Source organism: Emys orbicularis, chromosome 1 (genome assembly GCF_028017835.1).
Source record: "Emys orbicularis isolate rEmyOrb1 chromosome 1, rEmyOrb1.hap1, whole genome shotgun sequence".
NCBI classification, from domain to species: domain Eukaryota; kingdom Metazoa; phylum Chordata; order Testudines; family Emydidae; genus Emys; species Emys orbicularis.
The window spans coordinates 263,596,786-263,610,770 of record NC_088683.1 but is presented as its reverse complement, the minus strand read 5'-3'; positions in this window follow the sequence as shown (position 1 = coordinate 263,610,770).

Here is a 13,985-nt window from a genome sequence, read left to right as displayed (position 1 = left end):
AGTGCAGGCTCTGGGGTGGAGCTGGGGATGAGGGGTTTGGGGTGCAGGGAGGGGCTCTGGATTTGAAGGGGGCTCAGGGCTGGGGATTGGAGTGCATGATTGGGGCACAGGCTTACCTCTGTTGGTTCCCAGTCAGCAGCGCAGCCGGGGTGCAGAGGCAGGCTTCCTGCCTGTCCTGGCACCGCGGACCATGCTGTGCCCCGGAAGCAGCCAGTAGCAGGTCTGGCTCCTAGGTGGAGGTGCGCAAGCGACTCCATGCAGCTCTTGCCCGCAGGCACTGCCCCCCAGCTCCCATTGGCTGGGAACTGACCAATGGGAGTGTGGAGCTGGTTCTCAGGGCAGAGGCAGCACGCGGAGCCCCGTGCCTCCCCCCCCCGCCACCTAGGAGCCGGACCTGTTGCTGGCCACTTCCGGGGCGCAGCGCGTTGTTGGAACAGGTAGGAACTAGCCTGCCGTAGTCGGGCAGCACCGCCAATGGGACTTTTAACGGCCTGGTCAACGGTGCTGATCAGAGCTGCCGCGACCCAGTGCCTTACATTCCACGACTCAGTACTGGGTCACGAACCACAGTTTGAAAACACTGCTTTAGCCTACATTATGTCAATCTGATGCTAGAAAGGAGGGTCCAAAAAAAAAAAGCTCAATATAAAGTAGAGCTTTACTGATTTAATTTTAGTTTCAATAGATATTTGATTTATTCATTTAAAACTACAACAGAGATTAGTAAATAAATGCACACTTATAAATGCTGTTCTAGACGAAACATCTGTGGGTGCATGGGAAAGAGCAAAAATGATTTTTTCCAGAATTGTGCAGCAAGTCATATTTTTAGGGTATATATTGGAGACAGAGCAGTAAAATACTTACTTTACATGCAGATCACTGATAAGTTAAAATTTTGACCCCCATTTCCTTCTTTCTTCAGTGGTGTAAAGGGAACCATTGATTTCTGCCAACCAACAAGCAGTCAAGCATAAAAAAAAGAGTAGCAGACTTACCCATACAGTAATTCCTGCTAATTCTTTCCCCAGGGTTTGCTCTGTAAAGGAGCCATTGATTTTGACTTATTTAGGTGGATTTTCCAAAATGATTCTCTTTTAAAAGCCTTTTATTTCCCAGACTTATCCCTGGGATAAGAAACCAAAAATAAAAATTGCATGAAACTAGGTGGAACAAATCAAACTTCTTGAGTTTCCCAGGAGCAATTCTGCTTTACACAACATTTTTTTATTTTACACAGTTCTTGTTAACTCTAGCCTGTAAGATTGTTCAATCCAGGTTTATTGATAGAGGCTAATTAATTAAATGTAAAGTGCAATGGAAACCTAATTTGTCCAGGTAGCTTTTAACAACAATTGAATGAGCCTAGTTGTTTCTCTTCCCTCTTTAAACAGGTTCTCTTGGTTAATAAATGAAGACAGGAAAGAAAAAGAAAAGACAAAGAAACGGAAACACTGCCCACCACAGTCATTATTCTGGAGGAGGTAAACAAGCAAGCAGAAGAAAACTTTGGAGTCAGATCCTCAGCCCCATTCACAAAGCTGATTTATACCAGCTGATGAGATGGCCTTACATCCTTTTTTAAAGCAAACATATAAAAATACCACAGCTCTGCCATCTCATTACTATTCCCCTTCTCCACAGACTAGCTTAGACCATGTATACCATCCGTTACACATACACAACTCTCACTGAAGCCAATGGGAATTGTGCACATATGATGGATGAAGTGATTGGGTGCCTTCATTCCCCCATTAACCTAGTGGGGTGTCACACACACAAGACTACGACTTCTGGTATGGATAGTACTTGGAGCTTTTGGGTCTAGATGTTGCCACTGGTTGAGGTGTTTGGCTCCTTTTTTCATTCATAGGGGTTCTGCAGTGGATCAAGGGGAGTATACAACAACAACAACAACAAATTATAATAATCCTAACAACTTCAAGTGTTAGTATATATGCCATTAACTATATGTATGCCCTTTATTGATCTTTTGAAATTGAAATTTTTCCCACTTATTCTTTCTTCCACAGTACCTGAGGAAACCTTGTTTGCAGTAAGATTGCTCTAGCCCTACTTCTCACACAGTTTACCCAATTTTTCTTCCCTATCAACTCAGCTGAGAGTGCTGGATCAAAGCAACAGTGATGTTATGGAGTAGGTCTCTTCATCTCTGAAATAGTCATTGGCACAGGGAATTGAACTTAGGTCTCCCACCTCCTAGGTAACCACCTGGGCCCATTGGTTAACTGACATACTGGAATTTCTTGCCCCTCCCCCACTGCTAGTAGTTGAGAGGTTCATTGCTGGTTACTTTTTAAAAGTTGTGGCCTCCTCATTTAACCATACTCTGGCATGTGTGTCTCATTGTTTCTGCATGCCCATCAATTGCCAAAAACAAGAAAATAGAAAAAGAAAGAACATTGAATACAGAAAATAGAAAGTCAGTAAAGACTATTTAACAGGGATTTGGAAATGAATGACTAATTATGTAGATTATCTGCCTGCCAGACTTCTAAAACTTCATTCTCTTTTCCTGGCACAGTGACTATTCATTGTCATTATGAATTATATGAATTATTACCACTATGAGTGACAGTGAATAGTCATTGGGCCATGGAAAAAAAGTGAGAATGTCTCTACAGTTTTGTAGTTAGGGCACTCACCTCGGATGGGGCAGACCTATATTCAAGTCCCTGTGCCAATGACTAGTTCTCAAAAGTGGTACAGCTTCAAAAGGAGAGAGATTGAGAAAGACCCACCCCCGAATATCATACAGTCCAGTGGTTAGGGCACTGTCCTGCAATATGAAAGACTCAAGTTGAAATCCCTTCTGCTTATCAGGCAGAGGTGGGAACTGAGCTCAGGTCTCCCACGTTACAAGTGACTACCCTAACCACTGGGGTAGAGGTTACAAGGGCAGCTCCTCCTCTGGTTGTGTTGTGAATCTAGACTTTTAAAAATGCCTGAAACAAAACATTTGAGGTCAAATGACATATTTCATTCAGCCCAAAAGAGAATATTCACGTTTTTGGGTTGTTGTTGTTGTTTGTTTGTTTGTTGTTGTTGCAACTTTTGGATTCATTTCAGCCTGAACAGATTTTTTTCCCCCATTTTTTTTTAAACTGACAACAAACCAAAAAAATCAGTTATTCGCCCAGGTCTAAGCATCAGACATTTCTGAGGCAGCTACAGACGCCTTGGTAGAGTTACACTGAGTGCATATTACCCTGAAATCTCAGATTTTAAATTTTGCCCATTTTGAAAGTCTTCCTCTCTCTCACAGACAGACACACACATGCCTTCTCTAACTTTCTTCTTCTTTTTTTCTACCTTTTTCCAGTGGAAAAAACTTTTATAAAGTAAGAAAAAGTGGGATTTCCCCACCAAAATGACATGATTTTTTTTTAAAATGTCAACATTTATCAAATTTTTGTTTCAGATTTATTTAAAAATGAAACCTTATGAAAAATGATTTTTCCACAAAATAATTTGTTACCAAAACCTCGTTTATCAATGAAAAAGAATTTCACAAAAACATTTCAACCAGCTTAATTCCCCTGAGCCTTATGTGAAAATTGATCTCAACATATTTTCCATCTTTTAAAACCCAACACCTTAAACTCTACAGTGTATAAGCCACCAAATGAGTGACGTGTGACAGTGGCCATGCTTTTGTGACAAATGTCAAATGCTTCTAATTAGGGTGTTGGGAAGTTTAAGAAAACCTGCTGGGAAAGCAGACTTGATGTTAAAAAAAGAGCGCTATAAGTTCACCACTTCTACAAGGCAAAACTGGAAAAAGTAAAATCAATAGCGAAACAAAATTGTTTAAATGGCTGCCAGTGGCCCCACTCTGTACAGTAGGCTCCAGGTGGCAGATAGTAAACTAGCCATTTTACAAAGCCATTTTATAAATAATGAAAAAAGAATAACAATTCCAATATCTCCTGAAGAGTTTCTATGCAATGGTTATAAAGCAGAAAAATTGCTGGCAATAACAGCATATGATGCATGGAAAACACATGTCAAAGAGGAAAGGATTTATCTGTATTGATTCCAAGCATATGCAAACATATTTTATACATTGTGTGAAAAACATACCTAGCATCTATATCTATATCTATCTATCTATCTATCTATATATGCCCTAAATTTTGCTATTAATAGAGAAGAATAAGGGCTTGTCTTCACTACCATGCTACATTGGCACCACTGCATCAATGCTCTCTTGTCAACGTAATTACTCCACCTCAATGAGAGGTGGAAGTTATGTTGGTGGGAAAGCATCTCTTACGTCACTCAGGGTCTGTGTGGTTTTTTTCACACCCTGAGTGACATAAGTTACATCGATGTAAGCAGTAGTGTAGACAAGCCCTATGAGAGAAGTCAGAAAGCCAGCACATGTGACAGGGAGGCAGTTAAAAATGAGGTTGAGAAGCTCAAAATCCATAATTTCTGTATACATGTTTAAATTTTGGTTTATCAAACTGACCAGAAACACTTCATTTTGAGTCAGTTCAATATTAAACTGAATTTTGTGATAGTGCCGCATTGCCTCATGAGAGTTGTAGTTCAGGAGCCTTATGCCCCCATTCTGCCCTATGAGCAGACTACATTTCCCATGATGCTCATTCTGGGAAGCTCTCCTAATGCTCCCTCTCCCCTTCCCCAGTTCAGGCACTCTCTGTGAGAGGGAAATCTATATTTCATTATGGAACATGTACCCTTCTGGGAATCTTGGCCACAGAGAAAATGCAGGCCTGAACTACAACTCCCATAAGGCAAAGCACTGATAATAGAATGCAGTTTAGTTTTGAATCAGTTCAATAAAACAAAATATTCCAGTTTAGGTCAAACTGACCTAAATTTAAATATTTAATTTTGATTTTCCTGATGGTAAATCAATTTTTTAGGCAACATTGACATTTTTTCTGTGGAAAATTTTGATTTTGCTGAAATTGCATTTTCTCACAGAAAATCAGTTCAACATAAATATTCCTGACCAGCTCTAACATGGGGTATGCAATTGATAAAAGCATCAGGCCCTGTCAAGTTACTGAAGACTTTTTGAACGCTTTAGGCCCTGAGCAAAGTAAAGCACTCAAGCACCTGCACAACTTTAAGTATGTCAGTAGTCCCACAGATTTCAAAGGTAATTGAAGTTATCAGCTGAGAGCTGGATTCTCCGCCTCTTTTTCCAATCTATTATTTTTTTTGAAAAAAAACCTTAAATACAGAAAAATAGCATCAGGTTTCAAAATTTTGATCTATATCGAAATAATTCCAAAATTCATATCTGGGGTGTTGGTCTGGGCCCACTGATATTTGGTCTGGAGCCTTCACACTTAGAGTTGATGAGTAAGTTAAATCCCTGCACAGCTACTTACACCCAGTCTACCAATATCTAAGGGAGTATAAATGGATTTCAAATTGCACAAAACAAGCTAGAAGGCAGTATAAGTAGGTGTAAAGTAATATAGGGCAAAGGGTGTCTTCTTCCAGTCCCCTGGCATGTAAATTCCACCAATGAAAGAGTGTGTGAGCTCTACAAGATTTCAAATTAGAAATATAACTTACACATCACCTCTCAAGTTGCCTTTCTAAAGTAATAAGTAACAATTCTAAGTGCCTTGGGGCATCATAAAAAAGAATAATTTATATCAAGTTAGACTTCCTTTGACACCTCTCTGTATTTAGCCCCTATACTATCAGAGCTTTTCAGCATGCTGTGGGGATCTTTAGGTACAACACTATCATTCATGTTATGGGAGTTGCATGGTTTGGCATGCACGGTGCATGTGGACTTAAATAACTTTCATTAATATTAACAGGGACCACATGTCCAAACTGCAGTACACCAAAGTGAAAATTTCCCCTATAGATTTAGTTTGGTGAAAAAGAAGAGAAGACAAGGGAGAGGCAGAAAGAAAAGGGAAAAAAAGCAAGCGCTGTTTTATCACTCAGTTCATTCCTCTGCATTCAATCATTCTTATGCAGTAACTAGTTCAGCCCCAGGCTCGCCTTACATGCACAAAAGAAAGGCAATCCCATTCAGAAGAGACCATGAGTTATTGATCTCATGCTGAACGTTACGTTCGGTTCAGCAGCACTGTCAGCTCCCTCACATGGAAATCTTATGTTTCCCACCAATTCAGTTGCAGGATATTCAACTTGTTTGGAAATGGAGGGTCCAGGGGCATGGGTCAAGGGCAGAGGCATCTCAGCTTTCATCCTGGGACTTCAGGACACATTCTGGGTCATGATGAAGGGTAAGCCTGCCAGGCATTAAGTGTCTGAGTTCTGAGGATCTTGTTCACCAGAGGGGCAGACAGTTCATGGCTGCTGTTCTTTCTAATATAGTCATTAGAAAATGAGTCATAAAGCCATAATTTGTAAATGTACATTAGATTTATTTTATCCATTCCCATTAATGAACAAAGTTTTTTACTACCATGCTTTATGGTTCATTTATTTAGCTTAATGTCCTCATTTGCAGAAATATGCAGAGATTTGTTTTTAATCACTGAGAAGATTAAAGTCAAAACTTAAATTAAAAATGTAATTTTTTATAATCTGCTTCATTGTTAAAAGTACATACAGTGTTCCTTTATGTGTGCTGATAATTATGCATTGTACTATTCTATGTGTAGACACCCTATAGTCTCAATTAAATGTTATAACTACTTAATGAAAGGCAACAGGGATTTCTCAGTCAGTAATTATAACAATAACCCAGAATCAAAACTCTCGATCCACATTCAGACTGCATAATAAGGTAAGAAATGAAATGGTTGGCCATTATGTCTCTAAGAGACCTTTTTGTGACAGAAGACTAATTGTGACATGATGATAATTTCCCATAGATGATGCTGTAAAAGTATGAAGCCAGTCCCTGCCCCTCATACAATATTTCATTTTTCAGATTCATCAAACCACTGTTTTGTGGTGGTAGGGGGAACGCTTCCAATGTGAAAGAGTGGAGCACACAATTTAAAAGAAGGGTAGCAATGGAGGGAAAAGAAATTTCTGAAATGATCACAGAAATAACATGCATTCAAGGAACAACAAAGGAGAAAAACAATGAAAGTGGGAGTGCATATTTTACTGCAGCCTGAGGATTTCAGTAGCTGATGCATTCACAGAAAGTCTCTTACAGTCTTACTGTCTTTTACTACAATGCAAATTTATTCTGCCTGAGTAATAACTACCACAATACTGTCATTCCCCAATTACGTTGATATAGTCAGTCACACACTGCTGAAATAAAGAGTCAGAAACAGGAAATATGATGTTTTTTTTTTTTAATTCTTAAGTAGAGTTGGTAGAATTATTCACTGTGAATAATATTCATTGTAAATGTAGTCTTTTTTCTGTTCTTTATAAACATTTACTGAATAGATTATGCAAACATATTTCAGCCTATGTACTGGTCTCAGATTGTACACTTGTCCTACTACCCTTTCCTGGTATGTGATTGGTCACCTAAACTATATGAAGTTGTTTCTGTCTGAACTTAGATGACTGAAACTTTTCAAACAAGAAAATGAATACTGAATAAATGAATAATTAAGAAGGCACCTCTAATGTGACTATTTAGATGAATACTAAATACATGAGCATTATCATGTAAAATTGTGAATACTAACCAAGTAACAAAAAAACTATCGTCTCACAAATCAGAGCAAGTCAAACTCGCTGATTGTGTCAATGAAAACTATAATAAGTCATTGCATTATTCAATCTTATCTTAAGTAAAAATTCTTCTACCAGTTCCACCAGATGAATCTGAGTAGAAATAAGGACTTGTTCCTTGTGACATGGAAATGTGGCTTCCATGCTCCAAATTCCATGCTCTCCCACCTGCTGACCATACCTATGTAGTACACACAGTCAATCTACATGAAAACACACCTATTTAATTGTTACCACTTCCTTCTCTACCCCAATGCCCACCTGTTTGTTTCATCCAACTTTTGTGTCTTTTCATTAATCAAGATTGAAAGCTTTTACAACAGGGCCTGGCTTTTTATTACATGTTCGTACAGGAGCCAGGATAATGGGGCCCCAGTCCTTGACTAGGACATCAAGACACTACTGTAACATAGAACAACAATATCAGCATTGACTTCAATGGCTCTCCAATGAAGGGAGCATTTTTAGCCAAACTTTTTCTACTGTCTTGTCTAATTTCTTGAGATAAAAGTCAGGTAAAGTGGAAAAGATATTTTAGTCTACCAAGGTGCAGTATATGATATTCTATATCTGATAATATTTTGTGCTACTATCCTATGGGTTAAATGTGACCCAACCTTCCATCACAAACAACTATTTTCCAGATATTAACACTGGTCATTATGGTATTCTGTTCACATTTAAGTAAGGAGGAGCTAAGGAGTGAGGTCTGTGTTTTCCAGCTGGATTAAGGCATGTGAAAATAAGGGACTAGCTAATGGTTAAACAATAATTTCAGAGAGAGAGAGAGAGAGAGAGAACAGATAGGAAACAACTCCCAAAGCCAGATCTACACAGATCCAAGCAGCAGAGAAAACAGCCTTTGAAAGGATATCTTCCAACTTACCTGTGGGCAGTAATCAGCAGGCAATAGAGATAAAAGGCAGGACTTTTCTCCTAGTAATGAAACAATTATGTAAGTAAAACAGGAGAGGAATGTCAGGGAGGATGTATAGTAAACACTCTTGTCTTCAAAAGGAAAAAATAAGAGAGGAACATTTAAGGTACAAAGAAAAGACTATGTGTTACCAGACCAAACCCTTAATACTGTCTGTTTTTCTCCCGCCTCGCCCCAGCCCCTACCCCTGCCCCTATACTGAATCATTACTCTAGGATTAGTTTAAATATTCACATACTTTACTATCATCTTAATTCCTCGTGCCTTTCCTGAAGGCTGTAACTTTCTGAGTCAGTCATTTAATTTAAATATGTCTATTTTTTTTTTAGTTCATTGTTTTACTTGCTTTTTTGCTGTTTCTTGGAGCTTTGTTCTACATTGGAAACACCTACTATATAAAGAAAGACTCTGAATTTTTTGTAGGCTAGTGCTCTCTTTAACGTCAGACTCTGACCTCTTGTGTTTCAGCTAGTTACTATCTCAGATGGCTTGACGGATTCAATTTGTTCATTCTTTGCTTGGGATCAGTCAGTCATTTGATCTCTTACAGTGCCCTCCCTGTGAACATCTTTGATCTCTTTAAAAATCATAAAACTGAATGAAATTAAACCAAAATAAGTAACAAAAAAGCAATACCAAACAAATGCATCTTCAGAGCCAATTTAAACATGGATAATGATGACTCACAGGATAGCATCTAATCTGTGAATAATGTGAGCGCCAGTGAGGTTCTTATGGTTCTTCCTTTTCAAGGGCCAGTCTTCAGCCCATAGATGTCAAGTAAAAGGTGTTATCGTCTTATATGTACTGTAGTAAGAACATGCTGAGCTCTGTAAGGAAGCAACAGAATCTTAAATCCAGTCAGTTGTTATGCTTCAATTGTAAGAAACTCATCACTACAGAGTTAATGCCTGGAGAGATCAGTGTTACAGAAATCATCCTCATCAAAGGAGAATCCATGATTTGGTGGTAAAATGGATTTTATTATCAAATATGTTTGCAGAAAGCATATTAAATATTGCACTTTCTAATATTTATGCAACGCAAATATGACATTTGCTGTCCATGAGCATTCATGCCATAAACGACTGAGGTAACAGAAAATACTATTTCATGTATTTGACCAATCACAGCTATGCAACAAAGCTTAAACAATGAACAATAATCCATAGAGCTAAAACAACAAATATATAAAACTAATACATTCAAGAAAGTAATTGTTTGCTGACATTCTGCTACCCCAAAAGATGAAATTAGCTGAATGAATAATTTATTATGAATTATTTGCTCAATTCTAATAACAGTCCTGTCCTGTCAGAATTCAACCTGGGAAAATTACCTAGACTAATAGGATTTGATACACCTCATTGAATTCCCTTTTAGTTTCTTATTCCAACCCTCCCACCTTTTCCCCAGCTACAGAGGGTTAGACTGGGTCTTTTTGATCATTTGACTACACATTCTTTAAAAATCATTAGATTACCATCTGATAAACATTTCATTTTCTGCAAGATTTTTACGGTGACACAGACACCAGAGCTGCACACAACAAATAAGTGTATCACTAGTGTATTACTGACCAACATAATATATTCACAGGCATATACACAAAACAGTGTCATGTTATCAGTATAGGAGTGACTATATTAATGTGATGATATAATAGTAGTTCTGGGGCGATTATTCTAATGCCTTTGGTATGCCCTCAGGCATACCCAGTGTGGACTAGATATTTCTAGACATTTAAGCACAATCATGCTGGCTTACACAATCAGGAAACAGATTTCAGAGTAGCAGCCGTGTTAGTCTGTATCCGCAAAAATAACAGGAGTACTTGTGGCACCTTAGAGACTAACAAATTTATTAGAGCATAAGCTTTCGTGGGCTACAACCCACTTCTTCGGATGCATATAGAGTGAACCATATATTGAGGAGATATATATACACACACATACAGAGAGCATGAACAGGTGGGAGTTGTCTTACCAACTCTGAGAGGCCAATTAAGTAAGAGAAAAAAAACTTTTGAAGTGATAATCAAGATGGTTCAGTACAGACAGTTTGATAAGAAGCAAGTGTGAAAATACTTACAAGGGGAGATAGATTCTATATGCATCCGAAGAAGTGGGTTGTAGCCCACGAAAGCTTATGCTCTAATAAATTTGTTAGTCTCTAAGGTGCCACAAGTACTCCTGTTATTTTTACAATCAGGAAAAAATTCTGTGGCCTATTTTGACAAAGCCATATTTTGAGAACTTAACAATACAGACCAATGAATTAATGTTTCTTAAAGAAAACAAAAGGAAGAAAAAGTTTACTGAAAATGAAGAAAATTCTAGTTCACCACAAAAGCTAAACCCCCTCAGATTTCTTTCCTGATTTCCGATTTACACCAGCATCTCTGCATCAAATTGTCATCCATATCTTAATTAACTTATACTTTACCAAAATAAATTCTGTGTTTTATTTATTCACCCCTAGGGAAAAATCTCTCAATCATATTAATCTGTACTACAGCAGTGAGTGCCTAGAGACCACAGTCAGGACGGGGACCCCTCTGTGCTAGGTGCAGTACACACATGGAAGACATACATTAAGAGTCCCTTCTCCAGCACTGAAGAGTTTGCTGGACTCATTTTCATACTGCACTGCAAATGTGGGAAGTTTTGAAATGGCACTGTCTGAAGAACATGTAAATACAAAAATGTGTCTGACACAGCCACCTCAAGTGCATAGCTCCTATTTTTCCATTTACAAAGGCTCACTGATTAGTTACCCCGTTGAAGGTTTTTGCCATGGTTTAAAGTCCTTTCTTGTAATTCTGCCAAATCAATAACAGGACCAGCCTTGTAGATGCATTTTTGTGTGGTGCGATATAAAAAGGTGTTTCTGAAATCCACATTAATTATTTCCACTACTACCTCTTTGTTCACCAGTTCAGTAAATCTACTGTACTGAAGGAGCTCAAGCAAATTAATCATGTCCCTTACGAGTTATACACTATACTTTTAAATGACTCATAATCCTATCTCGTGTGCTTCCATCCAAAACAATTCTCCCAACTGTAGTCAGGCTTTTAAGTCAGTAGATCTGAATACTCCCTTGATCATTTCTTAAATACTTCAAGAAAAATACATTAAGCCACTTCTGTTACTTCCTTACCCTTAGTGAGTTATCAAAAATCTCTACCAGGGTTTTTCTATTTCCCTGAACATTCCACAGTGCAATTTATCTGAGCTCAGTGCTTTGTCATCCTTTAATTATTCTAATTTTGTAAGCATTTTATATGATCTGGTGCTCATAAAACTCCTGTTGTATTTCACTTTCCCAGCAAATATATTCCAGACTTTGGGTTATGCCCTACAGCTGCTCTCATGAATACTGAGGCAAAGAATTCATTCATGCTAAATTACCTTCTAGAGATATGCAGAGTTAGTCACACCACTCAGAAGAACTCCAAAATTCATAATTCTGCCAGTTCTCCAAAATATGCTAAATTGCTGGATCAACTGCTTTGTCAATATATTTTGAAGTCACGGAAAAAGCAGTGAAACTTGATCTGAGGCTGGTTTTGAGTACAGATTCTAATGTTTTGCACAGCTCTACCTGTGGCTGTCAAACTTTAGCACAACCACGTCATCATGGCTTTCTGTTCATTTTCACTCATAACCAAGTGAAAACCTATAACCTATAAAATTGAATAAAAATTAAATAACCTCAATGAGTCATGAGGAAGTTACCGGGGTAACTCTATTATCACCATTGCAAGTACCCAATCTTCATCTCTCCAAAAAGTCCATCCAGTATTTACTGTGATGTTCCGCACCTGGTAAGATTAGCCACTGGAGCTAGTGGCTATTGACCCTGCCATGTAACAGGGTTAACAGCCTTTTATAACCCTGACCCATCTCAACTAATGGGAGCCAAGAAATGAAGACCAATCTCTGACTAGCACTCCTGTATGTCACCCTCTTATTAGTGGTGCTGGAACCGTTTTTGGAACGGGGGAGCTGAGCTGCACACACACAGCCCTTATCCCTGTCCACACCCCTCACTGCCCCCTAAAGCTGGGGCCGGCAGCCGGGTGGGACCCTGCATGAGGAGCTGGTGGCAGGGACCCTGGGCAGCAGGGGCGCGGGGACACTGGTCACAAAACCTGGGGGTGCTGAAGCACCCCCCACACCCTTACTTCCTGCACCTATGCCTCTTATTACCTCTCCTCCTGCCCATTGTCAAAGTGGCAAATTTGCTAACAAATCTCCAACATGCACTCAGAATTAGTCTTGTCCCTGCTTCTGAATGAGCCTGCAATCCTTCTTGTTGTATATGGTAGTACCACATTTTAATCCCAACTACTGAAACCTAAACAAAAAACAAAAAAACACAGAAAGGAAAATCCATGGTTTTCACAACAATGTACTCAGGTGGGCCATACCTGGAACATCCATAGCTAAATTTGACCTGAAGTGTCATGGAAAACACTTCTACATAAAAGAGAGGACTTGTGATATAGAGAAAATTCATTTATTAATTCCACCCCCTTTCACGCATGAGATAGTAAAGATATAAGAAGCAAAGGGTAAATAAAAAGAAGATAATGAACGGTGCCAACATTTATTCCAAACTGCAGAATATGTAGAAATAATACAAGTTGCTTATAAAACAAAAAAGAGAGCCTACTGGGGGGAAAAAAAGTTGTTCTGGTGTTAGATTTCCTCTGCTCAATGCTCTGCCTGGTTTTCATACCTGGAGCTTTGCTTTAACTAACTAAAAGAAAGAATTAACATATTGCTTAATGACATACATAATTCACTATATACTAGTGAGGACAATTTATATAATCCTATTATTCTTACGGGACCATTAAAATGCTTATAAAGGAATAGAAGAATGGAGGGGGGATTATTTCACATAAAAATAGCCCCAAATTTAAAAAGAAAAACCTTTGATGTAAGCTTCTGTGCTATAATCAGCCTATTCATATGGTAGTGGACGGATTAGAGAGGAAAAGGTTAGCTTTTAAATATTAAATAACAGGGCTTTATATCAAGTGTGTGATGATGGGGTTCACACACTTTTAAAACCACACCTGCAATTTTTCCATGACTACAGGTGAGGCAAATCGTGTTCAGCAGTAAGGCCAGGTAATTCCATGCTGAATCAGTTGCCCATACGTTTGATAGTACTAAGGGTTTATTTGTACAGCTCAGCTGCAGATCCATGTGGGTAGAAGCAGGAGTCTGTTATGTTGAGTGGGAGCCTGCAGCTCAGTCCCTACTCACCTTCTCTAAGGTTGCTGACTAGGTGGCCCAATTTTCCCTCTTTTCATCTTTCTAGCTGCAGCTATTTGCTA